The sequence below is a fragment of the Lepisosteus oculatus genome, unplaced genomic scaffold (assembly GCF_040954835.1).
Source record: "Lepisosteus oculatus isolate fLepOcu1 unplaced genomic scaffold, fLepOcu1.hap2 HAP2_SCAFFOLD_48, whole genome shotgun sequence".
Classification (NCBI taxonomy): domain Eukaryota; kingdom Metazoa; phylum Chordata; class Actinopteri; order Semionotiformes; family Lepisosteidae; genus Lepisosteus; species Lepisosteus oculatus.
Window position 1 is genome coordinate 247,037 of NW_027168020.1, and position 25,797 is coordinate 272,833.

A 25,797-nucleotide genomic window follows, 5' to 3' on the forward strand; every position below is an offset into this window, starting at 1 on the left:
CCAGGATCTCCTGTTTACTAGGCAGGCGCTTTAACCAACTAAGCCACGGCGCCCCGGGAGCGCTGTCCTTTTGCAGCCACTTGGACACACCACTCAGACACATCTGCATTCGGTGTGTGCTCCGCCTGCTCGCTGAGCAAGTTGCCACCTTTACATACAATAGCAACATCGACAACAAGAGAAAGGATGAGAAAAGGCTTTTATCTGGAACTTTTCATGTCTAAGGAACTCAATGTGCTTTCTGTGTACAACAGGGCCACTGAACTCCACACTGGCCACTGAACCACAGCAGTGGCTTGCTGGCTTGATGTCTCCCAAGGAAAATGTTGAAATTGCATGTGGAACAGGAAAATGACTCTCAGGTGCCCATTGCTCATTTTCAGACACATTTATGCAATACTTTCACCATGCGTTGAGCAATAGGGATTAAAGATAGCAGAGGTAAGGTTTAAAAGTGATTCTGAGGTGCAATACATCAGCGATACAGCTAGGCATCTGAAATGCGGGGTTTGAGAGCCCTTCAGGGAACACCGTACCCTAAAGTTACCAGAAGTCCACTAGTATAAGCATTAAGTCACTGTCACCCCTGTTACAATGTGATTGCTACATATCTTCATTTCTTTGGTTTTTAAGGAGTAAGAGTGAAGGGGGTCTAAATCTGCGATCCAGTGTGTTGAAGTATTTCACAACACTACCTGTAGCCCGTCTGAAAATAAATCCTCATTCTGATTATTGCCCTGGGCATGTACCAATAAATTACTGAGCATATATATATCTCACTGTGTTAAAGCTAGAGACCTGTATGTAATAATATGATGCTAAAATGTTATTTTCACATATATTAATGTAATAAATGATTGCTTATGCTTTATAAACAAACCTAATTAAAATAAAAGCTTAAGTTTTGTATTTATCTTGTACCATAGAACATGATTTTCTTTGTATTTCAAGCCCACAAAGTGTCCAAATGACGCACTACATGATATAAGGAAGATTATCACATGCATATCGGTATTATCTTTCTTATGAAAATGCATTCCTTTCATTACCTTTTACTTTTTAAAATGAACTCAAATTGTGTATAATGTAATAATTTAAGTAGAATAGATTCTAATAATATAATGATCCAGTGTGTTGCACTACTTCACTGCTTCACTGCTCCACTGCTCTATGCCGTCTGGAAATAAATCCTCAGACTGCTTACTGCCCTGGGCATGTACCAATAAATTACAGGAGCACATCTATATATCACTGCGTTGAAGCAGGAGACACACAATCACTGCAAGCACATCCTAAATACAGTGTTCCATCACCTTTGACCTCATCCAGAACATATCATTTCTTGAAAGGGATTGCTGTCCGAATGCACATCTGAATCCCAAACAGAATCTCTAGTAATATACGATCGTTTGTGAAACATGCAAATGACTGTCTCAGGGGCCCATTCCTCATTGTCAGACACATGTATGCAATGCTTTCACCGTGCATTGAGCAATAGGGATTAAAGACGCCACAGGTAAGGTTAGATGTCATGTTCTATGATCATTTCTTTCAGCATTAGGGACTAAATATACTAAACGTATGATGCTAAAATGTTATTTTCACATATATTAATGTAATAAATGATTGCTTATGCTTTATAAACAAATCTAATTAAAATAAAAGCTTAAGTTTTGTATTTATCTTGTACCATAGAACATGATTTGCTTTGTATTTCAAGCCCACAAAGTGTCCAAATGTTCTATGATCATTTCTTTCAGCATTAGGGACTAAATATACCAAACGTATGATGCTAAAATCCTGAAAAAAGGATGTGCTCCATCTTGTCAGTAGATTGGATTCCAAAACTGATTTGGGTCAATATACATTATCTTTGAAGATAAGGTACAGTCTACTGTAGAGAACCATCAACTTAGAAAGCATTGGCCTTCCCTGGGGGTCAGGTAGGTGCCAATTATAAACCTTTATCCTATCTTTATATTAAGATAAGTGGCCAAGCAGTATTTTTCCAAGTTTCACCAAGCTCATCATGTTGCCATAGTAGACAAAGTTCTATAAAATGTTAAATAACTTTTAAAAAAAGCATCTTGGTCTTTCAGTACTGTACAAGGTGAATTAAACTGTCCCTGGTAATAAAAAGTAATTAGAAGCATCCCAGAAACTTTATCTCTAGAAACATTAGCTGTTTTATATCATGTAATTTAGTGTGATGTTGTCAGAATTCAAGGACATTATCACACACAGAAATTGGTTCAGTTAAATCTAAAAAACACAGCTAAACATGGGTTTAAATGTAAAATAGAAGTCTTACCTCTTGTCAAAAGATTTAATTCAAGAAGCGATGTAATAAATGATTGCTTATGCTTTATAAACAAATCTAATTAAAATAAAAGCTTAAGTTTGGTATTTATCTTGTACCATAGAACATGATTTTCTTTGTATTTCAAGCCCACAAAATGTCCAAATGACGCACTACATGATATAAGGAAGATTATCACATGCATATCGGTATTATCTTTCTTATGAAAATGCATTCCTTTCATTACCTTTTACTTTTTAAAATGAACTCAAATTGTGTATAATGTAATAATTTAAGTAGAATAGATTCAGGTAGGAAATATAGAGTCATGACGTTTATGGCTGACATCATTTCACATGGGTGAATTTTAAGCTAAGAAACAAAAACATTTACAATGAAGATACCATTGCTTAATTTTTAATGCCTTTAAAAAATAAATACCTCCTGAGAATAATTTGCCACTCCCAGATCCTTGGTAAGGTACTGTTTGAATCCAATCAGGAGAGGAGCATCCAGGGAGTGCTTTCTATAGAGTCCAGCTTGGGCCACTCTCTTCCGGCCTGCTGATACTTTTTAACTACTCAGGGCCTGTAAGGATATAAAACACCGGTTTAAACATTTTATACCTATAAGACAAATAGAATTTTAGTAAAAAATAGATACATCTGAAAAATAAAAAGTCTTACTGCTGATAGAGTTCTTCAGAGCTCACATCTTCCCCTTCCTTATCCGCTTCTGTTTCAGTTTCTAGAGCAGCCTCTGGCATCTCTTCCTCCTGGACAGCGGCCTCTTGCTCAGGGCCGCTGGAATGCAGGTAGATTCTTTTCAACATGCTTTTACATAATATGTTGTAACAATGATTTCAAAAAGAAACTACAGAAGCCTTACAGATTAAAAATATCTCACCTTGTGCTCATTTCCCTCTATTCCCCGTGTTGCAGTGGTGGGATGACGTAAATTACTGCTTCGACACGTAACGGCATTATAATCAAGTGCAAGAGCTGAGGGCTTTAGTTTTGTTTCGTTTTCCATGGCGTTCGTAAGCGCGCAAATCAAAGGCAATTCCTGCGTCTAACAGGAATGTAAATGCTTTTGAAAGTGTAGTGTGGTGCAGCTTGTAAAATCCTTGTCCACATTTGTGGTTTGTTGATGTTTTTTCTGTCTGCCAAAGTTGCATTTTGACATCTGGACGGGGAGACTTTATCATTTGAACGTGAAGCCAACCTTAAACCCTCTGAGGCGTGTCTGTCTGCCGGCACGTATTTTGTGAAAGGTATTTTTTTTTTTAACGGAGAGCGACTTTGAAAAAGTTTCCGCAGCCACCTCGCACTCCGTGTTAGATTATAGGAGGAATGCGGCAGCGGCGAGCTCGCTGTAGTCGTGGCCGCGTGGTTAAGGCGATGGACTCGAAATCCATTGGGGATTCCCCGCGCAGGTTCGAATCCTGCCGACTACGGCGTCTGCCGCACGTCGCTTTGTGCCTGCGCTGAAAAGGCGTAGTGCCGCTTCTCCTTTCCTCGTGCTATAAAAACGCTAAATCGCTTGTCCCCGCTGCCATGGAAATCAATTCTTCAGGTAACCACACGCTTTGTGTTCGCACCTCTGGCGCTCTACTTATGCCTTTGAAAACCTAATGAATAAAGCTGAAAGAACCGACGCAATATGTAGGTGCTCGTAAAGCACGCAGTAAAGAACTGTTAACAGCAAGGTTTCAGTGGGTTAACTGAGGAGAAGGCGTGATCGCTAATTGTTGACTTTGTATTTGGTGTTAGAAACACTCTTACTGTGCATGACGTGCAACAAATGTAGCCACAGAAATTGCATCACGCTTTCATGTATGCTATTGCAGACACCAACGTTGCCTAGATAGAAAACCGAAATAGCCGTGGGTTTGCTTGCTGGTCTGAAGGATCTCTCTTCGAATATCTATCATTTGTCAATGGAAGTAAAATGCGCTGCAATCTCATACGTTCAGAATCAAACTCGCAGCTGTTGTTCGACTTTATTTCTTGACTAATTACAACTGTGTTGCATGAGCAGTTACGTAAACTTGTCTGGTATATTTGAACACAGATGCCGTTCTTCAATTAAAACTAACAGTACATTGTCAGGGACATTCAGTTCTATAAAAACAAGAGACAGACAAGAGAATATTTCTACCTTTCATGTGGACTACGTGTTGACTTACTGATCGGAATAATTGAAAAGTTCGGGTCATAGCCGATGCAGTGCGTGCTAATTAGAACAACAGCAACGCTGAGCTCTCAGCACCGTACTGAGCCCAGGTGTTTTTCTAAAGCTGTCAGGTGCAGTTCATTTACAGTACGCCCCGTGTCTCAACGGTAGGACGGAGTCAAATACTGCCTCGACACGCAACAGCATTATAATAAACCGCAGGACTTGAGGGCTGTTCTCTTTGAATGTTCCAAGGCATTCGTAAGAGCGTAGGTCAAGGGCCATTCGTGCATCTCCTGTAACTCGAGTAAAAATGCTATTCAAAGTGCAGTGACTGAAATCGTCGTCCACATGTCTCCGTTGTTGATTTCTTTCTGTCTAAGAAAGTTCTATTTTCATGTCCGAACGGGGAGACTTTATCATTCCAACTTGAAGCCACCCTTAAGTACTCTGAGGTGTGTGTCTGCTTACACGTATGGCGTAAAAGGTTTCTTAAACGGAGAGCGAACTTGAAAAAAGTTGCCGCCGCCTCGCACTCCCTGTTCGATTGTAGCAAGAAGCCAACAGCTGGCGTATTTACTGTAATCGTGGCCGAGTGGTTAAGGCAACAAACTTGAAATCTGTTTGGGTCTCCCTGCGCAGGTTCAAATCCTGCCGACTACGGTGTCCTTTGCATTTGCTCTCGTGCGTGCATGAAAAAGGACCAGCGCTGTTTTGTTTTCGCTGGGACCTTTAACACTCTAAATCGCCTAGACCCACTGCCTTGGAAATCGATTCTTCAGCACCCACGAGTGACGCTTTGCAGCTGGACGCAGATAACGATGCTTTTCTGCAACGAGCTTTCCAGCTGAATTTTCTCGGCAGCTCCATACTGAACCTGTTCTCCATTGCAACATAGCGGAGGCTCGTCACGTCTATAGCAAGGCTGTGTAGGACCGCATACGCCACAGTGACTTGTACACAGACCACATGAAAGGCAAGCAAAATACACTTTTAAAATTCCAAAGACTCACAAGGTCAGAGGAACAGCGATGACCTGAACAGATCTGTTACAGAAGTCTAGGTTGACCTTTTTAGAGCTGTAATTGCATTTTTGTTTAATAGAAGATCAAATCTACTCGCATGTACCAGCACCTTACAGTTTATTTATGTTAATTCTATTTAAGTAATAAGATTGCTAACGATGTTGGACTTTAGCCGGTATTTTTTAGAACAAATTGCTTACTCTTCTGTAAGGAATACGCAGTACGTGCCTTTGTCAGTCATTGCTCACCATACCTGTAACTTTCTTATCTAACTCACTTCCTCAAATGGTGAAGGTCCACAAACATAAATGAAAAAAACCCTTGTTGTAGATGAGGTGCACAAAAAAGCAGCCCCTGATAGTGTATAACACATTTATACTATTGCAGAGACACATGTAACATATATATACTGTATATATATATGAAACAGAAATAGAAACAGAAACAGGAATCGCTTACTCACCTGGAGAATATCTGTAGGAATATCTAGCATTTATCAATGGAAATAAAAGCTGCTTTAATACAGTGCATGTTCAAACTCAAACCCTCAGCTGCTGTTCTTGTTTGTTTTGGGACAAATTGCAACTGAGCATCGCATGAGCCGTTACGTACCCTTATCTGTTAGGGAATTTCAAGGGAGGAGTTAGGTCAGAATGGGTAGGCTGCAAAACAACAAGTAAAGATTTATTCCAAGATGAAACGTTGTGGCGGTTTTCTTATCTTTTCAGCATGGACTAAACTTTTACGTGTTCCTTATATGCTATATATGTATATATTAGCACCAATGTCGTTCTTAAAAACTAACATGAAATTGTCAGGGACATTCAGCTATATACAAAGACGAGACAGACAAAGTAATAATTCTGTATTAACGTGGCCTACATATTGACGCAATGATCGAACTAACTGACATGTTCTGATTCAGATCCCCTGCAGTTCATGCCAATTAGAACAATAGCAATGCTGAGTCCTCCCCACCCTACTGAGCACAAATTCAGCTGCTCTCCAGTTCTGTTCTGCATGTTTTTTCTTCAGGTGCGAGAAGACCTCACAGCTGAAACGCTGTGTTTCCGTTCTTCTCTTTTCAGCATGCAATAAACCTATTACTTGTTCCTTTGCAGCCGAGGCATGCTGACGTAGCTACCCAGCTGAACATCTTGCAGACTCTACAGTACTTCTCTCCTGTAGAAATAAAGCAGGGCTTGCTGGGTGAGCTTTTGCTCCGGTAAATTAGGTCACGTGTCATGTTAAATCACTTCTTCTAAACACAACATTTGCTGGTGCTAGCTTTCCCCATGAAAAGAGACATTTCCCTTACAGTACATGACATATCGTTTTTATTCTATCAATAAGTATAGAAATTAAACAAAAGAAAAAATGGTGTCGCCAAAGAATGCACAGCTCTGTCGCCTTGGGGAGGTGTCAAGGGCATTGAGCTCCTTGGACATGAAAAGTGCCCGATAAATGCCATTTCTCATCATTTCTCTTGGCGTCAGTTCTGCTATTAAACGGGAAAGAGGCATGGGCTCAGAGATTATGTTAAGTGCACACCGAGCGCAGATGTGTCCAAGTGTCTGTAAAAGTGCGGTGCTCCCTAGTGGCTTAAAGTGCCTGCCTAGTAAGCAGGCGATCCTGGGTCTGAATACCAGCTGTGCCTCTCTCCGTGTCTTGTTGTGCCAAATGTATCATTTCAGACAAACATGTACAGCTTTGTTCAGTTTAATGCAAGAATTCATTTCCTTTCTGGAATAACTTGTTTTTGAAGAAATCCATACATTTTGTGAAAGATGAAATCCATTTCTTGGTTGTCAGTGAAAAAATATTGCTGGCTACAAGAAGCGCAAACGATTGTTTTCTTTGACCATAAACCTGCAAATGTAGGGAGCACAAAAGACCGTCAGACTCTGTGGTGCAATTGGTTAGTGCATTTGGCTGTTAACTGAACAGTTGGTGGTTCAAGCCCCTCCAGTATGTGTGTCTCAGTTTTTCCAATGTAAACATCATCACCATCGCTAAAGAAGATGGCGCAGAAGGCTCCACAGCCGAAACGTTGTGCTTCTTTTCTTCTCTTTTCAGCATGGAGTAAACCTTTGCTTTATCCTTTGCAGCCTAAGCATGCTGACGCAGCTACCTTTCTCTTAACGCGCCTCAATCATTATTCACCAAAACGATCACCAGAATAAGTCGCCTTTGTGGTGATGTCACTCCTCTGCTTCACAAATGTCCTTAGTGACGGGCCATTTCTTTCTGCCATTTTTCCGGAGCGGTTATTGATTGCTCCATCATTTCCCTCTTACTTTCCATCACTAGATTGAAAAAAAAACAGAAACAGGCTGAGAGGACGACAATCAAATTGCAAAAACTCATCAAAGCACTCGATAGAGTATTTGAATCCACAAGTAGCTACGAGCAACTTTGTCCTGGCTTGCATGAAAGTCGGAAAATGTCAAAAAGAAAAAGATGGTGGCTTTTTCATATTCGTTCTTTTATTTTTAGTTCGTTGCTTCTGTAGTGATTCATAGCCGTTCAGGGACGTCAAATATGTAACGTTGCCATAGCCAAAATGTAATGTAGTGGCTCTCTGAAGGCACCAGTTCTGTAGGGTTTGGGCATTTACTGAGACAATTATTAATTGTAGCAGTAAATCACAAAGTTGATTCTTTTGTTGGCTTTAGAGTCCAACCATGCGACATAACTCAAACAACGCACACACGCAGGTACTAATACACGAGGATACATTTATTAATACATAGAATATGCATATAAAACTAACAGATCTTATCGAGAGGGTTATCAGAATACAAAAGATATCAATTCAATCAGTTACGAAGTGTTACACATATCAAGAGGACATACGTTCAGTATATCATTCATTTAGACCGTTTCGTAAAATGAACTTGGTTACAACTTCTACATTAGATACTCAAAACAAGTACATAACTCTTAGGAATTAAATTGATATCAACTGGTTTGGATAACAATTGAATTCTCGAGCTGTAATGCATTGAAGTTGAATACTCATCCAATCTCTGGGGATTCAGATCTCCTGCGGACTCAAAGAAACAGTTGCAGGCTGTTGCTGTCCAATCTGTGCTCTCTGGCTCGGTGCCAGGCTGTGCTGTGCGGCTTGCGACGGTGCGCTGCTGATGCTCACTGACCGGCTAGTTAGTGTTGGCTTTAACTAGCAAAGTTTGTGCACAGGAGAAAAGATGACTGTGGGTCCCAGCAAGTCAGGAAGAGGACCGGTTCGTTCCTGATGAAGAGCTAGTTCTGAATAGTGATTCAGCTGCCCACAGTTCCGACCTGTTCACGAGGCCTGCTGCTGGTGCTAACCTCGGGCAACCTCCACTCTAGACTCTTAGAACAAAGGAAAGTTCTGGCACTCGGACACACTGGCCGTTCCGTGGTTGTCCGGGCTGAGTCTCAGGATGGTCAGGAGGCGCGCTGCGAGAATGTCCTGCCCTTGGGAGCCTTCTGCTCCTGGGCCGTCCTGCCCTGGAATTCTCCTTTGAATTCCCTTTAGAATTCTCCTCAGAATCTTACTGAATCTCTCTGAATCTTGTTGAATCTCTGTGTTGCCTGTTTTTACCTGGAGGAACTTCAGGTCATTGATTGGCTGAAAGTTCCATGGGCATCAGAGTCCCACGTGGGTTACTCGGCCCTACCAGTCCCTGATTGGTTGATCAAGGTGAGATATGAGTCACTAACTCCTGACACTTAGTAATGCAGTCCAGATGTCCAACTGGCACTCCCTAGACAGATAGGCGCCAATGGATAACCATTGATCATGATAGCCAGGCTTAGCTAAGTGCATCCCCCTTTGGGAGCTGTCCTAGGACCTTAAATCACCCTGGGAATAGTCTCTCTGTGGCTGCACCACAGAGATGAACAGAGAAATGGGGCCTCATTTGGGAAGCTCAGAAACACTTAATTCTGCCTTGTTAATAAGCCTCGCCGCTACACTTCTTCTGTCCATTGTCCTCCTGCCTGGCTCTTGACCTGTTTGAACGCACACAGTAGACTTTCATGCAGGGGATTTGTCCTGAGCCTCTGTGAAAGACCCACCCCCATAAATAACTGCTCTAGAAACACATGAATGCAAAACTAAACCACAGCTTAAAGAGGAGCTTGTCATGACCGCCAGGCAGTTAAGACCAACTCTTAAGCGATCTAATCAGCACCAGCAGTGGGTGATTATTAACAAACGCCGCCGCACGAGTTAACCCACCTGCAAACACTCCACCGTGCGGTACGCAGTGCTATTTTTACCATCTTTACCTGCTTCCCGCTGGTATTGAGTCTACTCCTTGAGAGCTCTACCTGGCGTTTTTTCCATTACCTCGTTTATTCTGGATATTGGACTCCCCTTCTGCCTTTTCGACTTTGGACCTCGCCTCTCACCTCGGACTGTTTGCCACCAGTGTTCTCCCTGGATTACGACTTACCTTACGCCTCTTGACCACGAAACAAAGCAAACCAGAGCAAAACAAAACGAACAAACGAAAACCCTCACGTCCCGCACTTGCATATAATGCCGTTACGTGCCCAAGCGGTATTGTACGTCATCCTAGCACTGCACCCCGGGGCGTACGGTATATGGGAACGAGCACACGCCACGAATCGTCTGGAATCACTCCCTACAGCTGTAAGGCACCTTGAAGCGTGCACCCCCAACATTCTTCTTTGTGCATCTGTGAAAGGTAAACTCTTGAGCAAACTCTGAACCAGCTCTAAGGAAACTAATCCGATTAGACGTTACTTTGACTCATCCTTTAAGGGACCCTTGTTAATTGGAGAATCCAATGATTTCGAATGAATTCTGTATGCGTTAAAAGACAGCTATACACAGAAAACATGCAGGACACTTCTCATGATGTTTCCCGAGCCGAAACACAGTGCGTTTTTCCAAGCCATCTGACAAAGCCCGCCCACTGAAAACTGCAGCAGATCGTGTAAAGACGTTCAACTTTGTAACTACTGCACGCAGGCACAGGAAGCAGAATAAATTCCTCTTTTCAAACTGTCAAAGGTTTGCTTTGCGAACACTGCAGGACATCGCACAATCTCTTTTGAACGGGGACAAACGATTTCTTATGGGGCGCAGTAAGTACAGACGTTTAAAAAGCTCCACTCATGCCGACGATGCAGCATGAAGAAGCGCAACCTAACATTTGCATTCCTAGCAAATTCCTTTTATTTTTTTATAAATAAAGACAGTCTTGTTTAACAAACAACACACACAACATTTTACATTGTCAATTCAGTTCAAATCAATGTATTTCTATATAGCGCCTTTCACAACAAGGGCTTCCCAAGGCACTTAACAATGCAAGTTGTTAAGAGCCTTGTGTCTAATATGCCGCCTAGGTAACGTGCTGTCTCTTTGAGGCAAATGTTTAAATCCTCTGAGTTAAGTGCTGAAGTTATAGTAGTCCTATCAGTATTGTTGCCTCCGATCAACAGATCCTCAGTTTTCTCAGAGTTGAGTAACAAAAAGTTTTCACACATCCAAGTATTTCCTTCATTAATGCATTTGACTAAAGTGATAATAGAAGAGTTGTCGTTTGGTGTAAACAAAATGTTTATTTGAGTGTCATCAGCATATGAATGAAAGTTCATATTATTTTTTCGGATTATCCTATCTAGCAGCAGCATGTAGAGAGAGAGAGCAATATTGGTCCCAGCACTGATCCCTCTGGTACCCCAAATTGAACTGGTGACGTTGATGAAGCAGTACAATTATTAGATATTTGAACATAATGAAAACGATGAGTTAAATGTGAAGTAAACCACTTAAGGCCAACCTCAAACTCAAGCCTGTGTAACAAAACAGAGAGGTCAACCGTGTCAAAGGCAGCTCTAAGATCTAGAAGCACAAGCACTGTTGCATTCCCCGCATCAGTAGCTAAGAGAATATCATTTATGACTCTTGTTAATGCAGTTTCAGAAACCAGGCTGAAATTTCTCAAGTATATTATTTGAATCCAGATACGATTGACGTTGGGCAACAACTATTCTTCCAAGACTTTTAGATTGAAATGGGACCTTTGAGACAGGCCTGTAGTTGTTAAGAACTTGTGGATCCAAATTTGACTTCTTAAGGAGCGGTCTAACAACCGCTACCTTAAATTGATCAGGTACAACGCCTGACGCAAGCGATGCATTCATCATACTAATTATAGGTCCTGCCAGTCCTTCGAGGGAATCTTTGACTAGCTGAGTGGGGATGGGATCTAGCGAACAGGTGGTTGACTTTGTCTTACGTCTGTGTTCATAAGTCCACCATAAGAAGAAATCTGAACAGGAGTGGTGATCATGCGAGGTCACCATGGAGGAAACCACTGCTCTCCCCCCAAAAAAAACCACCACTGCCCCTCTCAAGTTTGCTAAAGACCACATGGATGTTCCACAGCAACTCCTGGAACAATGTTCTGTGGACAGACGTGACAAAAGTTGAACTTGTTGGTAAATGTGCACAGCGTTATGTTTGGAGATAACAAAACACTGCATACCAACTCCAAAACCTCATCCCACCTGGGAAGCATAGCGGAGGCTGTACGGCTTGCAATCATCGAGGGACCGATGAATTCCAAGATGTATCAGGAAATTCTACAGCAGAATGTCAGGGTGTCTGCCTGTGATCTAAAACTCGAAAGACGCTGGGTCATGCAGCATGACAAAAACAAAGGAGTACATCAACAACAGAGTGGCTGAAACAGAAGAAATTCCGTATTTTGGGATGGCCAAGTAAGAGTCCTGACCCCAATCCCATCGAAGTGCTGTGGCGTGATCTGAAGCAGGCCGTTCAGCGCAAGACATCCCAAAAATATACATGAACTGAAACAGTTTTGCATAGAGGAATAGGCCAAAATACCTCCTAACCGCTGCTCAGGTCTGACCAGCCGCTACAGAAAGTGGGGGTTGAGGTTTTTGTCATAAAGGAGGTTCCACTAGCTCCTTAATATAAGGGTTCACGTACTTTTTCCATCAATGACCTTGATTGTTTAAACCATTTGGTCAATAAAGAAACAGCAATGTCAAATGTTGGGCGTGTGTTGTTTGTGAAATCAGACTCTCTTTATTAATTATTATGACTTAGATAAAGATAAGATCACATGTTAGGAGCCATTCATGCAGAAATCCACATCATTCCGAAGGGCTGTTTACAAAAGTTTTTCTCCCAACTGTATGTGAGAGAAAAGCAGAGACGCTCACTGAGTAAGGTGGGGTTGCAGCTTTGCAAATCACAAGGACATTTGTACGCTCAAAATGGGACAGGAGCACCCCAGATGGGACTCAAACCCACAATCCCTGGCTTAGGAGGCCAGTGCCTTATCCATTAGGTCACTGGGGCGGGTCGATCATGCTGATGAAGAGCCAGTTTTTTTTTTCCTTTGCTTTTTCAAAGGGATCCCCAAAATTAGGAAAGTTAGGCAGCAGAAGGTTTACTGTGACCTGAGAAGGACCGGCATCCAATCACGGTGGTACACACACACACGCTCTCACTCATCTGAGCTACACGGCTACCAAGATGATCTCAGGTGCGCCGAGCTGGTACGGAACATATTGAACTGATCGACGGCGAATTGTCTCTCAGACAGGCTTTTCACCTCTGAGCTCCCTGACTGACAGTAATCAGCTAGGTAGTGAAACAGTCAGCTGCTTCTAAGCCTTAAACAGCTGCATCTCGGCGCTTCCACGGAGAGATGATTTGAAAGCCGAACATCGCCCATTGGGAACACCTTACTATCACTAGTTTAAGAGACTCTTAAGGTCTTGCAGAGGTGCCTGTCTAATAGCATGCGCTTTGCAAGCTATAGGTGTTTAGGCTAAGGCAGAATGCCTGTTAACAAAATGTTTTTCTAAAGGGGCCTCGCACTCTTTTCCAAGCAATGGTCACCATCCCCACCGAGTGTCCCAATGTAGTCATGTCCTAGGACGTCACCTGTTAGTCTCCATTTGTCTGCCACCAACACTTTAGGTTACGGGGTCACAACCGCACCCCGGAGACCAGAGGAGCCGTTGGCGTTCTGGCAGCGCAGATTGGGCTGAAGGTGGGGCGCTTGAATCTCCCTGTTGGAGGCCGTCTGAAACTGACCCAAGCCTTTCCTTTGAATTAAATCACTTGTTTCCTTTGAGCCGTTTCAAAGACTGCTCCAGAGTTTACCTTGCACAGATGCGCAAAGATTAATGATGGGGGTGCACGCTTCCAGGCGCCTTACAACTGTAGGGACTGATTAGAGACAATTCGTAGCGTGTGCTCATTTCTCTCTATTCCCCGTGTTGCAGTGGTAGGATGACATAAATTCCTGCTTCGACACGTAACGGCATTATAATCAAGTGCAGGAGCTGAGGGCTTTAGTTTTGTTTCGTTTTCCATGGCGTTCGTAAGCGCGCAAATCAAAGGCAATTTCTGCGTCTAACACGAATGTAAATGCTTTTGAAAGTGCAGTGTGGTGCAGCTTGTAAAAACCATTTGTGGTTTTTTGATGTTTTTTCTGTCTGCCAAAGTTGCATTTTGACATCCGGACTGGGGGATTTTATCATTTGAACGTGAAGCCAGCCTTAAACCCTCTGAGGCGTGTCTGTCTGCCGGCACGAATCTTGTGAAAGGTATTTTTTTTTAACGGAGAGCGACTTTAAAAAGGTTTCCGCTGCCACCTCGCACTCCGTGTTAGATTATAGGAGGAATGCGGCGGCAGCGAGCTCGCTTTTGTCGTGGCCGAGTGGTTAAGTGCGTTGGGGACTCCCCGCGCAGGTTCGGAACTTGACGACTCCGGCGTCTGCCGCACGTCGCCTTGTGCCTGCGCGGCAAAGGCAAAGTGCCGCTTCTCCTTTCCCGGTACTATAAAAACGCTAAATCGCTTGGACCCGCTGCCATGGAAAGCAATTCTTCAGATAACCACACATTTTGCGTTCGCACCTCTGGTGCTCTACTTATGCCTTTGAAAACCTAATGAATAAAGCTGAAAGAACCGACACGATATGTAGGTGCTCGTAAAGCACGCAGTAAAGAACTGTTAACAGCAAGGGTTTCAGTGGGTTAACTGAGGAGAAGGCGTCATCGCTAATTGTTGACTTTTTATTTGGTGTTAGAAACACTCTTACTGTGCATGACGTGCAACAAATGTAGCCACAGAAATTGCATCACGCTTTCATGTATGCTATTGCAGACACCAACGTTGCCTAGATAGAAAACCGAAATAGCCGTGGGTTTGCTTGCTGGTCTGAAGGATCTCTCTTCGAATCTCTATCATTTGTCAATGGAAGTAAAAGGCGCTGAAATCTTATACGTTCAGAATCAAACCCGCAGCTGTTGTTCGACTTTATTTCTTGACTAATTATAACTGAGTGTCGCATGAGCAGTTATGTAAACTTGTCTGGTATATTTGAACACAAATGCCGTTCTTCAATTAAAACTAACAGTACATTGTCAGGGACATTCAGTTCTATACAAACAAGAGACAGACAAGAGAATATTTCTACCGTTCATGTGGACTACGTGTTGACTTACTGATCGGAATAATTGAAAAGTTCGGGCTCATAGCCGATGCAGTGCGTGCTAATTAGAACAACAGCAACGCTGAGCTCTCAGCACCGTACTGAGCCCAGGTGTTTTTCTAAAGCTGTCAGGTGCAGTTCATGTACATGAAGGAAATCTCTTACTGGGTGTGATTACAATGCAGTAAGTAGCACAGACTGCTTAGGGAGTAGCCCGATGCATTTAAAAACGACCCGAACCAGGCAGGAGTCGAACCTGCAATCTCCTGATCCGTAGTCAGACGCATTATCCATTGCGCCACTGGCCCTGTTGTGATACTGCAGGACTGTAACCCAGTGAGATCAGCACTGCAACTAGTAAACTATTACCCCCGGTCCATTCTTTTCCAAAAGTGAGAAACATCTGTTTTCTACATTTTGTCTGTTTTAAAACCATATCTCTTTAAACCAAACCAAGAGTTTGTCTTTTGCACTGATATTCTGATTCATTTCGATTTCAAAGAAAAAAAAACATTATCTTCCAAAGCATCATAAAATTGTCCCTTCTTCCAGACTCTACTTCTCTCTTGTAGTAGTACAGCAGACCTTTCCAGGTGAGCAGATCACAGAGTCCAAAATGAGCTTTCTCCATCAAGCAAAGTACCTGAACACGACTCTGTCTTGTCATGTTCAGTACCTGAACATGACTCTGACCAGCCCAGCCGTACCCCACCCGAAGGCAGGGAAGCGCAAAAATTGCATGGAACTCATTCATGCTCCTCTCCACGGAAATCTTTAGTAAAAGGTGAAAGATTTGTACGAGATGAAGAGAAACCAGAGTGCGTGGCTGCATAGCTGCAGGAGCCCAGGCCGCCTTCAAGGCCTCTGCCCTGCCGGTCGTGGTTGGCAATACACCTGGCCTTACAAACGAGCCAGTGGGGCCCGTTCAGCTCCGGGCTCATCGCCTGCGGCTCACGGCTTGCGAGCGTGCCCAATCCGTGCGATAACTCGGAAAACACCCGGCCACACTGTGCCGGAAACGACGCACTCTGGGAAGCCGCTATGCAAAGCGAGGTCCCAAGATCCCCTGCGGCCGGACACTTCCCGCCCCCCAAAGAAAAGAGCGCCAATCAGACGGCCGGAGACCGAGGACTCGCGGAGCAGACGGCCACAATCGCCATAACAAGAGTGATTGCGAATGTTTTTGTTTTCTCTCTTTGACCAGCCCAGCTGCGCCCCACCCGAAAGCAGAGAAGCACAAATATTGCATAGAACTCATTCATGCTTCTCTCCGCGGGAATCTTTAGTAAAAGGCGAAAGATTTGTACGAAATGAAGAGAAACCAGAGTGCGTGGCTGCACAGCTGCAGGAGCCCAGGCCGCCTTCAAAGCCTCTGCGCTGCCGGTCGTGGTTTGCAATGCACCTGGCCTTACAAACGAGCCAGTGGGGCCCGTTCAGCTCCGGACTCATCGCCTGCGGCTCACGGCTTGCGAGCGTGCCCAATCCGTGCGATAACTCGGAAAACACCCGGCCACACTGTGCCGGAAACGACGCACTCTGGGAAGCCGCTATGCAAAGCGAGGTCCCAAGATCCCCTGCGGCCGGACACTTCCCACCCCCCAAAGAAAAGAGCGCCAATCAGACGGCCGGAGACCGAGGACTCGCGGAGCAGACGACCACAATCGCCATAACAAGACCGATTGCGAGCGTTTTTGTTTTCTCTCTTTGACCAGCCAGGCTGCGCCCCACCCGAAGGCAGAGAAGCACACAAATTGCATGGAACTCATTCATGTGCCTCTCCACAGAAACCTTTAGTAAAAGGTGAAAGATTTGTACGAAATGAAGAGAAACCAGAGTGCGTGGCTGCACAGCTGCAGGAGCCCAGGCCGCCTTCAAAGCCTCTGCGCTACCGGTCATGGTTGGCAATGCACCTGGCCTTACAAACTAGCCAGTGGGGCCCGTTCAGCTCCGGGCTCATCGCCTGCGGCTCTCAGCTTGCGGCCGTGCCCAATCCGTGCGATAAGTCGGAAAACACCCAGCCACACTGTGCCGTAAACAACGCACTCTGGGAAGCCGCTATGCAAAGCGAGGTCCCAAGATCCCCTGCGGCCGGACACTTCCCGCCCCGCAAAGAAAAGAGCGCCAATCAGACGGCCGGAGACCGAGGACTCGCGGAGCAGACGGCCACAATCACCATTACAAGAGCGATTGCAAGCGTGCTTGTTTTCTCTTTTTGACCAGCCCAGCTGCCCGCCACCCGAAAGCAGGAAAGCACAAAAATTGCAGGGAACTCATTCATGCTCCTCTCCATGGAAATCTTTAGTAAAAGGCGAAAGAGCTGTACGAAATGAAAAGAAACCAGAGTGCATGGGTGCACAACTGCAGGAGCCCAGGCCGCCTTCAAAGCCTCTGCGCTGCCGGTCGTGGTTGGCAATGCACCTGGCCTTACAAACGAGCCAGTGGGGCCCGTTCAGCTCCGGGCTCATCGCCTGCGGCTCACGGCTTGCGAGCGTGCCCAATCCGTGCGATAACTCGGAAAACACCCGGCCACACTGTGCCGGAAACGACGCACTCTGGGAAGCCGCTATGCAAAGCGAGGTCCCAAGATCCCCTGCGGCCAGACACTTCCCACCCCACAAAGAAAAGAGCGCCAATCAGACGGCCGGAGACCGAGGACTCGCGGAGCAGACTGCCACAATCGCCATAACAAGACCGATTGCGAGCGTTTTTGTTTTCTCTCTTTGACCAGCCAGGCTGCGCCCCACCCGAAGGCAGGGAAGCACAAAAATTGCAGGGAACTCATTCATGCTCCTCTCCATGGAAATCTTTAGTAAAAGGAGAAAGAGTTGTACGAAATGAAAAGAAACCAGAGTGCATGTCTGATTAAGGCCATTTAAGGCCTTAATCAGGCAATTAAGGCCCACACCGATCCTGAGCCTCAGAACTCCGGGCGCAATTAAGGCCCAAACCAGTTCTGACCTTCAGAACTCCGGGCGCAATTAAGGCCCACACCAGTCCTGAACTTCACGGTAAGGGTCCAAAACCCGTTCAAAAACTCCACGCGCAATTAAGGCATAAACCAGCTTCGAACGCCTGTACACAATACCGCGGAACCCCTGCCAGACCAAATTCTGGGCTTACAGCAAACAACCCATTACATACACCGGTGTCTTCCCCGGGCCAGAGGAATTCAGAAACTCACGTTTACTCCGTCATCTCGGGCGATTCTCGCAGGGAGCAGAGATTTCCCAATCGGTCAGAGAGAGTCGGGACTTTTAAATAAAAGAGGAGTCCTTACCTCTTAGTTATGTGCGCGCTGACCATCTCTCCTGCCGATGGGAAGTTCTGCGCCTTCTGGAGCATCCGCCGACTACGCCAAATTTGTTGTAACAGAAGAAATAAGGTTCTTGATCCCGAGATGAAGTAAAACAGATGAGTTTATTGCATGCAAGGAACAATAAAGTCGAAGTCTTGTTTCCCGCAAGAAACAACAAAACCGAAGTATTGTTCCCCGTACTGTTACAAACTTTTGGGTTATATAGTGTTTTCTTCTCCGTTTCTGACGTCACTCGGTCTGATGGTAAAGAGGGGGGTTCATGGTATTTGGCCAGTTTACGATGTTCTGGACAAATGGTCAGTTTAACATTACACACAGGGGGGTTCCTAGCTTGCATCTGCAATCCTTATCAGTTAACCCCCCTTTCCTGCCATAAACCCCAGCTTGTGACTTGAAAGTCTAAACCCCCTACAGAAAGGATTAAATTCAAACCCCCGTCTCCACATCTTTCTTCAGTATCTTAATAAAGTGAAGGAGCTGCCCCTTCGCCAAGGCGGTGTGGGGCAGAATGGACAACATAATGCAACTCCTGGAAACGAATGCGGTGCTCAGCTACCAGTACATTCTGCTGGGGCTGGCACCTACCGGACTGGACAGGGGGACGCAGTTCCTGATGTGGCTGCTGCTGTCCCTCACAAAGAAAGGCCTGTGGGACGCGAGAAACAATCTCATCCGGCACAACAACAAGTGGGGAGCGAGGGAGCTGGAAGAGAGGATCCTGGCGGACCTGTTTTAATTTTGTGGAGTGTTATCGTGTGAGATGTTTCCCTTTGAGATGTGTTTTTTTTCGGAATAAAGTATATTTTATAAGAAAAAAAAAATATTGTACCATAAAGATTTCCATGGAGAGGACTATGGTTTCCTGCAGGAATATGCCGGTAGGAGGACCAGGTTCCACAACTTCAAGGGGCTGTGTCGAGGCGATCCACAGTACTGTCAGGACCAGCCGTGGCAGTTTTAGGATTCCCATTCTGGAACATAGATGAGGCACATGGTACAGTTCCACTATAATTTTGAATATATTTTCCTAGCAGGACCTACAGTACAGTACCTAACTACCTGCAGCTACAAAGGGGCACCCCCCTCTTTGATCGGGTTTGGACGTTTAACCCTATTCTGTGTTCTCCGGCGCCATTTGAGGTGGGCGATACAACCGGAGGTGGTTGCGATGCACCCACTTGTAGACCAGAGATTGCCTTCCCTTCTCAATCTGAATTCGATAAGCTACCGGTGATACCTTATCGACAATCTCGTGGGGTCCTGTCCAACTGGGTAAGAACTTCCGGGCCACCCCTGTGGGTTTGGCAAATTGGAAGTACAGGACCTTGTCTCCTACTTGGAGTTCCTGGTTAACTGCCTTTCGGTCATAGTATGCTTTCCTACCCTCTGCACTCCTTCCCAGATTGTTCTGGGCAAAAGCAAAGGTTGCCTGCAGATGTGCTCGCAAGTCTGACACATACTGATGGGCCGTAGCAGCCCCCGTCGTGCTCAGGTCCTCCACCCCATAAAGACAGTGTAGGGGAAGAGTCATCTTCCGACCTGTCATCATCTCAAAAGGTGGGACCCCCGTAGAGCAATGGGGCGTAGCTCGGATGGCCATCAGAACCAGGGGCAGCTTAATGTCTCAGTCCCTACTGCTGTTGGAGACAAACTTTTTGAGCATACTAACCACCGTTCGGTTTGCCCTTTCTGCCTGGCCCGAGGATTGAGGGTGGTAGGAGATATGCAACTGGGTCTTGACCCCAAGCATATTCCACAGGGTTGCCATTACTGTAGCTGTGAAATGGGTTCCCCGATCCGAGACCACGGTCAGGGGGAATCCCCATCGACTGAACACATGGTTCACCAACAGCACTGCAGTTGTCTCTGCCGTGTCGTTGGGTGCTGGGAGGCACTCAATCCATTTTGTGAATGCACACGTAACAGTGAGGAAATATTTGTTCCCTCTGGATGACCTCACCAGCGGCCCCACCCAATCCATTTGAAGATTGGACCAGGTGAATGTCATGCCCTTTTTCTGGAGTGGTGCACGGTGCAAGGGCCGTGATGGTTGGAACTGGCTACACGTCAGACACCCCTTTACATACGCGGCGATGTCTTGGCCCATGTGAGGCCAGAATGCCACCTGCTGGATAGTGTCGTATGTAGCCTTGATTCCCCGGTGACCCCCACAGGGTTCGTCATGAGCGTGTTGGATCATGACCCCCCGATGACAGTGGGGAACTACCCACTTTGGGACACCTTGTGCAACTGGTACACAAACCAACAACCCCTTTATAATTTTTAGGTTGTCTTTCACCTCTGCCAGCTCCTTCAGCTCCAGAGACTGGCTCAGCACCTGCTCCGAAAGAGGTTGACGCACTGGGTCAGCGATATGCTGATACATTTGCCCAATTGCTGGGTCCTGTTTCTGCATTTCCGCAAGATCGGTGTTAAAACCCTGTGACCCAAGCACTACAGATTGAGGGTCAGCTCTGACATCCTGTCTAGCCCTGCTTCGGGTGACCGCCTTGACCTCAGCCACGAATTCTGGGGGTAGCCATTCCTGCTGGAACTGCCAGGGTTCACCCTCTAAGGCGCCAGATTTGGCCTGCTGGAGGGTGATCAGCACCCCAGCTACTTCCGCATGCTGACTAGTCTTTGGTCCTAGCTTATAGCGGGTCGGCCCACAGGGAGTATTGTCTTGCCAGACTACTCCTACCCCTGCTAGCACCTGCTGTTCGTGGCGAAAAGAGCAACCGTCAACATAGGCCATGGGTAAGCCCTGGCCCACGTTCTCATCGTAGTACCGATGATTGTTCGGTAGCTCAGCAGCGGGAATTGTTTCTGGAGCTTCCATGTCAGTGTCACAGCCGTGACACACTTGGCCCAAAGCCAGGCCCTGTCCCAGGTACATTTTCTTGCTCTGTGCATAACGTACCTCTATCTCATAGCCTTGTAGGGCCATCATTCATGCCACAATCCTGCTATTTGACACCCTGCCCGCTTTCAGTCTCTGGCTATGCAGGAATGTCACAGGTTGGTGGCAGGTTTCGATGATGATCTTTTGTCCCCCAACATAACTACGGAAGTGTTCTACCGACCAGACCGTAGACAACAGGGCCTTCTCGCAGTCCAAGAACTTTTGCTCCACTGGGCTCAGGGCTCGACTGGCATATGCCACCACCCTTCGCTCTTGGTTATATTCCTGACTCAGAGCAGCCCCAAGGCAGTGCTCTGAGAACCCTGCTTCAAGGTAGAAGACCTTATTTTTGTCAGGGTAGGCCAAGCTCGGCGCACTACCGAGTCTGCGCTTCAGCTCCATCACAGCCTGTTCTGGGGAAGGCCCCCACTCAAAGGGCATGTCTTTCTGCAACAGCTTGTGGAGGGGCCTTGCTATTTCAGCGTAATCCTCAATGAACTGCTGGGAATAATTACATACTCCCAGAAAGCTGCGCAGTTCAGACAGGTTAGTGGGCGACTTCATATTCTGGATAGCTTGGACTCTGCTGGACTGTGGCTGTATGCCTTGGGCTCCAACCAACAGTCCCACGTACTCCACTTGGGTCCTACACCACTGTCCCTTAGCCAGGGACAGTTTGGCCCCTGCACAGGAGAGCTGGGTCAACACATGCCTGATCTCGGCCATGTGTTCTTCCCAGGTCTGACTCCTCATCAGAATATCGTCCACATAGACCAGGTTGCCCCTGGCGGCTGCATCACTCATGGCTTTGTGCAGAAATATGTTGAACTCCGCTGGGGAGTTGGAATACCCAAAGGGGCATCGATTCCAGGTGAACTGCCTGTTTCCAAAGGAAAAGGCCAGTTTGTACTGGTCTGTTGGTTCTACCTTAAGGGTCCAGAACCCATTGGCCACATCCACTGTGGTGAAATATTTCGCTGTTGTCACCTTGAATAACTCCTGATCTAGGTAGATCATTGGCCATCGTGACAAAGGAACCTGTTTATTCAGCTGCCGGTAGTCAATGGTCAGACGCCATTTACCATTGGGTTTCAGCACCGGCCACAGTGGGGAGTTATAAGTGGAGTTACACTCCCTTATGATCTGACGCTCTAGTAGAGCATCCAACGTCTGCTTTATGGACTCGTATGCCGTGAGGGGAATGCGATACTGCCTGACATAGGTTGGGCGGGCGCCAGGGGCCGTTGGAATGCGCACTGTGTTCAAATCCGTCACCCCGCAGTCATAGGCGTCCCGTGCAAACACTTCCCGGAAATCCTGGAAATTCTGACGCAGCTGCTGACGCTGGCTTTCCGTTTCCAGGGCATCTGCCTTGCCAACCTGTTCCTGTACCTGCTCTAGGAACCCCGCTTTTGACGGCATGGCGGTATCCCGGGTCGTACTCTCGGCTGAGTGGTCCATCGGAACACCTGCGTGTACTGTGTACACAACCATCTCATCCTTATCGCTAAGGTCCACCCTGCACACCTCCTGGTTGCAGAATCCCTCTATTGGCATAATTGCAATCATCCGCCGGGGGTAGGTGTAGTACACCTGCTCGGTTCCCCCCTCCCTGGCCAAGGGACCAGGGAGCTGCCCCAGTACTGGGATGGCTAGTTCGAAATCATAGAAACCATTGTCAATTACCAGTCCCATGTCAGTGCGAGCAGGGATTTTGACATCTTGTTTTGCTATGTTCTGCACCAACAGGCAGGTGGCTCGGCCATTCCGTTCCAGTCTGGGGGTACAACAGACTGCTAGGTTCAGTCTGATAAACTGAGCTGATGGTTGGAAGAAAACCATCTCAGCGTCCATTCTCTGTCCCTTCTTTAGGACAAGGCGTACTGGAAACCCTGCTGTTGACGCAGGAACGATCAGGTCCGATTCGTTTACTACCTGGCAGGCCTGAGGAATCGTCTGACCTGACCGAATGTTCTCGGGGTCACCGCTTAGAGAGTGGGCATCTGGGTCCACCCGTGTCCACAGCACACTGTTTACTGTGTCCAGCTGGGCGCCCAGTCGAACCAATAGGTACTTCCAATAGGAAGTAGTGAGCAAACTTCCTTTTTCCGATGGAGATGGAAGCTACACAGCTTCCTTTGCTCCAAATGGACCTATGAGATGGGGGTGCCCACCACAGAACCTGTGACTGCGTCACCAGGGTCACCTGACAGCTTCGCGACAGGTCCTCGAACAGACCTTCACTGATTATGGACTTCTCAGAGCTGAGGCTAAGAATTACATCATCAACCTGCACTTCTGCCACCTGGACCCCCTCCCACCACCATGGGGTGGTAGTCCTGGACCCCCTGAGGTACCAGGGTGCACAGAAAGGACTCCCATTCATTACCGGACAGGGAGATCCACTCTTCTTCAGGGATGAAAAGAGGGTGTGCTTTACCTGGCGGGTCAAGCAGCTGCTTGGAGCACTGCTCCTGTAGTTGGGAGACCGTGGGAGTGCTGGCCTGGGCAGGACTTCCCTGTAGTTTTGGAAAGCAAGAAGAGACATTTATTCTCGTCCAGAGGAACCAGGAGGAACCTTCAACTCAGCTATAGTGTTCAGTGGGCACTGTGTGATCACAGCATAACCACTGAATCCCCCTTTTTGCTGTGCAACAGGCTTATGGTTTTTGACCTGAGCCCACAATTTTCCACGCTGGCAGTCCACCAGAGGCTCCAGCCTGTCAAGCAGGTCTTGGCCAATGAGTAGTGGCTCTGTTTTAAACCTAGAGATGTAAACAGGATGCACCACGTTCATTGGCCCGAACCTAAGTGCCACCCACACTCGGTGTGTGATCCTGGCATGATCCTGGGTATAGCTGGAAATATCTATCTTACACGGTTCTACCTTAAGTCTGATGCCTTTTCCTTTTGCTACTCGTTTGAGCTCGCTGAGTAGATCGGCTGACATCAAACTAATTTCAGCCCCAGTGTCAATCAGTGCTTCTCTATCTAAGACGTTTTCAAGAGAAACCTTGATATAAATACGCCTTGCTTTGCCTTTCTGGCTGAGATTCCCTAAGAATTGTTGGAAGCCTGCCTTTTCTTTGACTTCAGGGGCGGGGTCAGCGCCCAACTCAGAGTCACAGCCTTCTTCCAGGCAGGAACCCTCCCACCCAATCAGATAGACTGAGGGAGGGGCTTGGGACGGATCCCCGCCTCCTCCAGTGAGAAGGGGCGTGGTCCCCCTAAGCTCATTCACACTTTCGGCATTCGGTGCGGAAGGTTTACCCTGTCCTGATCTCTCAGGCAGGGCTTGTTCAAGCCTGGCCAGGCGGGCTGCAGTTGACTCCCTTCGTCCAGTCTTATGATAGGCTCTGCCTGAGCCCTTGCCTTCCCCGTAGCGCTCACGGCGGCTCTGACGCTTAGTGCGGTCCTGCCTGCCTATTTTGCGCCGGGGCTTATAGGGCTCAGGAACCTCAGCTCGAGGGAGTCGTCAACCCTGCTGGCTTTAGTGGCGAACACGGCCGTTTTAGCAGGTTTTCACTCTGAGGAAGCAGAGACTTCAGCTCCCCAGGCTTTTTGAGCCAACCTTCTAATGTCAGCCATTTTCATCGCTTTTGCATCTGTGTGCATCACAATCATTTTCCTGACTGAGGGGTGCAGATTAGCAATGAATAAACCTTTGAAATTCACGTTCTCTTCGCAACCCTCTTCATTCCGCCCTGCAAAATAAGTGCGCCTAAGCCTCTCATAATAGTCGCGAGGGGCTTCAGCTTTTTCGTGCTTAATATGGTGCGCAGCGGCCACGGCAGCTATGGGATCGATAAAAGCCGAAAATTCTCCGATCATTGCCTGACACAGCTCCTCAAAGCTATTACAGACCTCCGGTCCTTGTCTGGACATCCACTCGTGTACCGCTCGGCTAGTAGTTTTCCTTACTAACATAGCCTTTTCCTGTTCGGACGCTCCGGGCATAAACTGCAAAGTATGTCTCAGCTCATCGATGTAGGTTTCCACATTATTCCCTGACACTGATGGGTCAAACCTTTCTACATCTTTGGCTAACTGCCTCAGGGAGTGGAGGTTAACTTTTACGGTTTCTCCGCGGGCAGGGGGACGGCCGTGATCAGGAGAAGGGGGTCTCTGCCTGAATTGCATCGCCCTTGCGTCTCGCGCAAGACTCGGCGATCTCCCCCATGCCGATCCAACCACAGACCCTGGCCGGGAGAAACCTCCTCCCGGCGCGCTGGGTGAGCGCTCCGGACTGCTAGGTGGGCTGGCATGCAAGTGGGATCTAGCCTGTTTTGCTTCCAGTACAAAAGCATCTAACTCCTTTTGCCTTTCCTGGCTGAGTTCATTTAAACTCTCAATTTCTTTTTCTTTTTCTTTCAAGCTCGCTTCCAGGTCTCTCCTAGCTACCTCAGCCGCAGTTTCTCTAGCAGACAGGTCATCTAATTTACCTAAAACTTCCCTGAGCCTGTCTTCACTTTCCTCATTTTTCACTCTCTTTTCTCTGATTATATCCAGCAACTCAACTCGCTCCGCCTTATATCTTTCTAGCTTTCCCTGAAGCTTTTGAAACTTTGTCAGCTCGGAC

At 46.6% G+C, this 25,797-nt stretch overlaps 7 non-coding genes across 7 annotated transcripts; 1 reads left to right on the top strand and 6 right to left on the bottom strand.

The window, feature by feature from the left end:
• The first annotated feature begins 3,673 nt into the window (after window positions 1-3,673).
• Window positions 3,674-3,755, top strand: trnas-cga (transfer RNA serine (anticodon CGA)). Its single transcript has one exon. It is a non-coding gene; the product is annotated as a tRNA-Ser (tRNA).
• An 11,480-nt stretch (window positions 3,756-15,235) lies between these two features.
• trnar-acg (transfer RNA arginine (anticodon ACG)) lies at window positions 15,236-15,308 on the bottom strand. Its single transcript has one exon. It is a non-coding gene; the product is annotated as a tRNA-Arg (tRNA).
• Window positions 15,309-15,705: 397 nt separating this feature from the next.
• Window positions 15,706-15,822, bottom strand: LOC138230274 (U5 spliceosomal RNA). Its single transcript, XR_011186304.1, has one exon. It is a non-coding gene; the product is annotated as a U5 spliceosomal RNA (small nuclear RNA).
• A 391-nt stretch (window positions 15,823-16,213) lies between these two features.
• Window positions 16,214-16,330, bottom strand: LOC138230299 (U5 spliceosomal RNA). Its single transcript, XR_011186329.1, has one exon. It is a non-coding gene; the product is annotated as a U5 spliceosomal RNA (small nuclear RNA).
• Window positions 16,331-16,721: 391 nt separating this feature from the next.
• Window positions 16,722-16,838, bottom strand: LOC138230326 (U5 spliceosomal RNA). Its single transcript, XR_011186356.1, has one exon. It is a non-coding gene; the product is annotated as a U5 spliceosomal RNA (small nuclear RNA).
• A 393-nt stretch (window positions 16,839-17,231) lies between these two features.
• LOC138230325 (U5 spliceosomal RNA) lies at window positions 17,232-17,346 on the bottom strand. Its single transcript, XR_011186355.1, has one exon. It is a non-coding gene; the product is annotated as a U5 spliceosomal RNA (small nuclear RNA).
• A 391-nt stretch (window positions 17,347-17,737) lies between these two features.
• Window positions 17,738-17,854, bottom strand: LOC138230327 (U5 spliceosomal RNA). Its single transcript, XR_011186357.1, has one exon. It is a non-coding gene; the product is annotated as a U5 spliceosomal RNA (small nuclear RNA).
• Window positions 17,855-25,797: the final 7,943 nt, after the last annotated feature.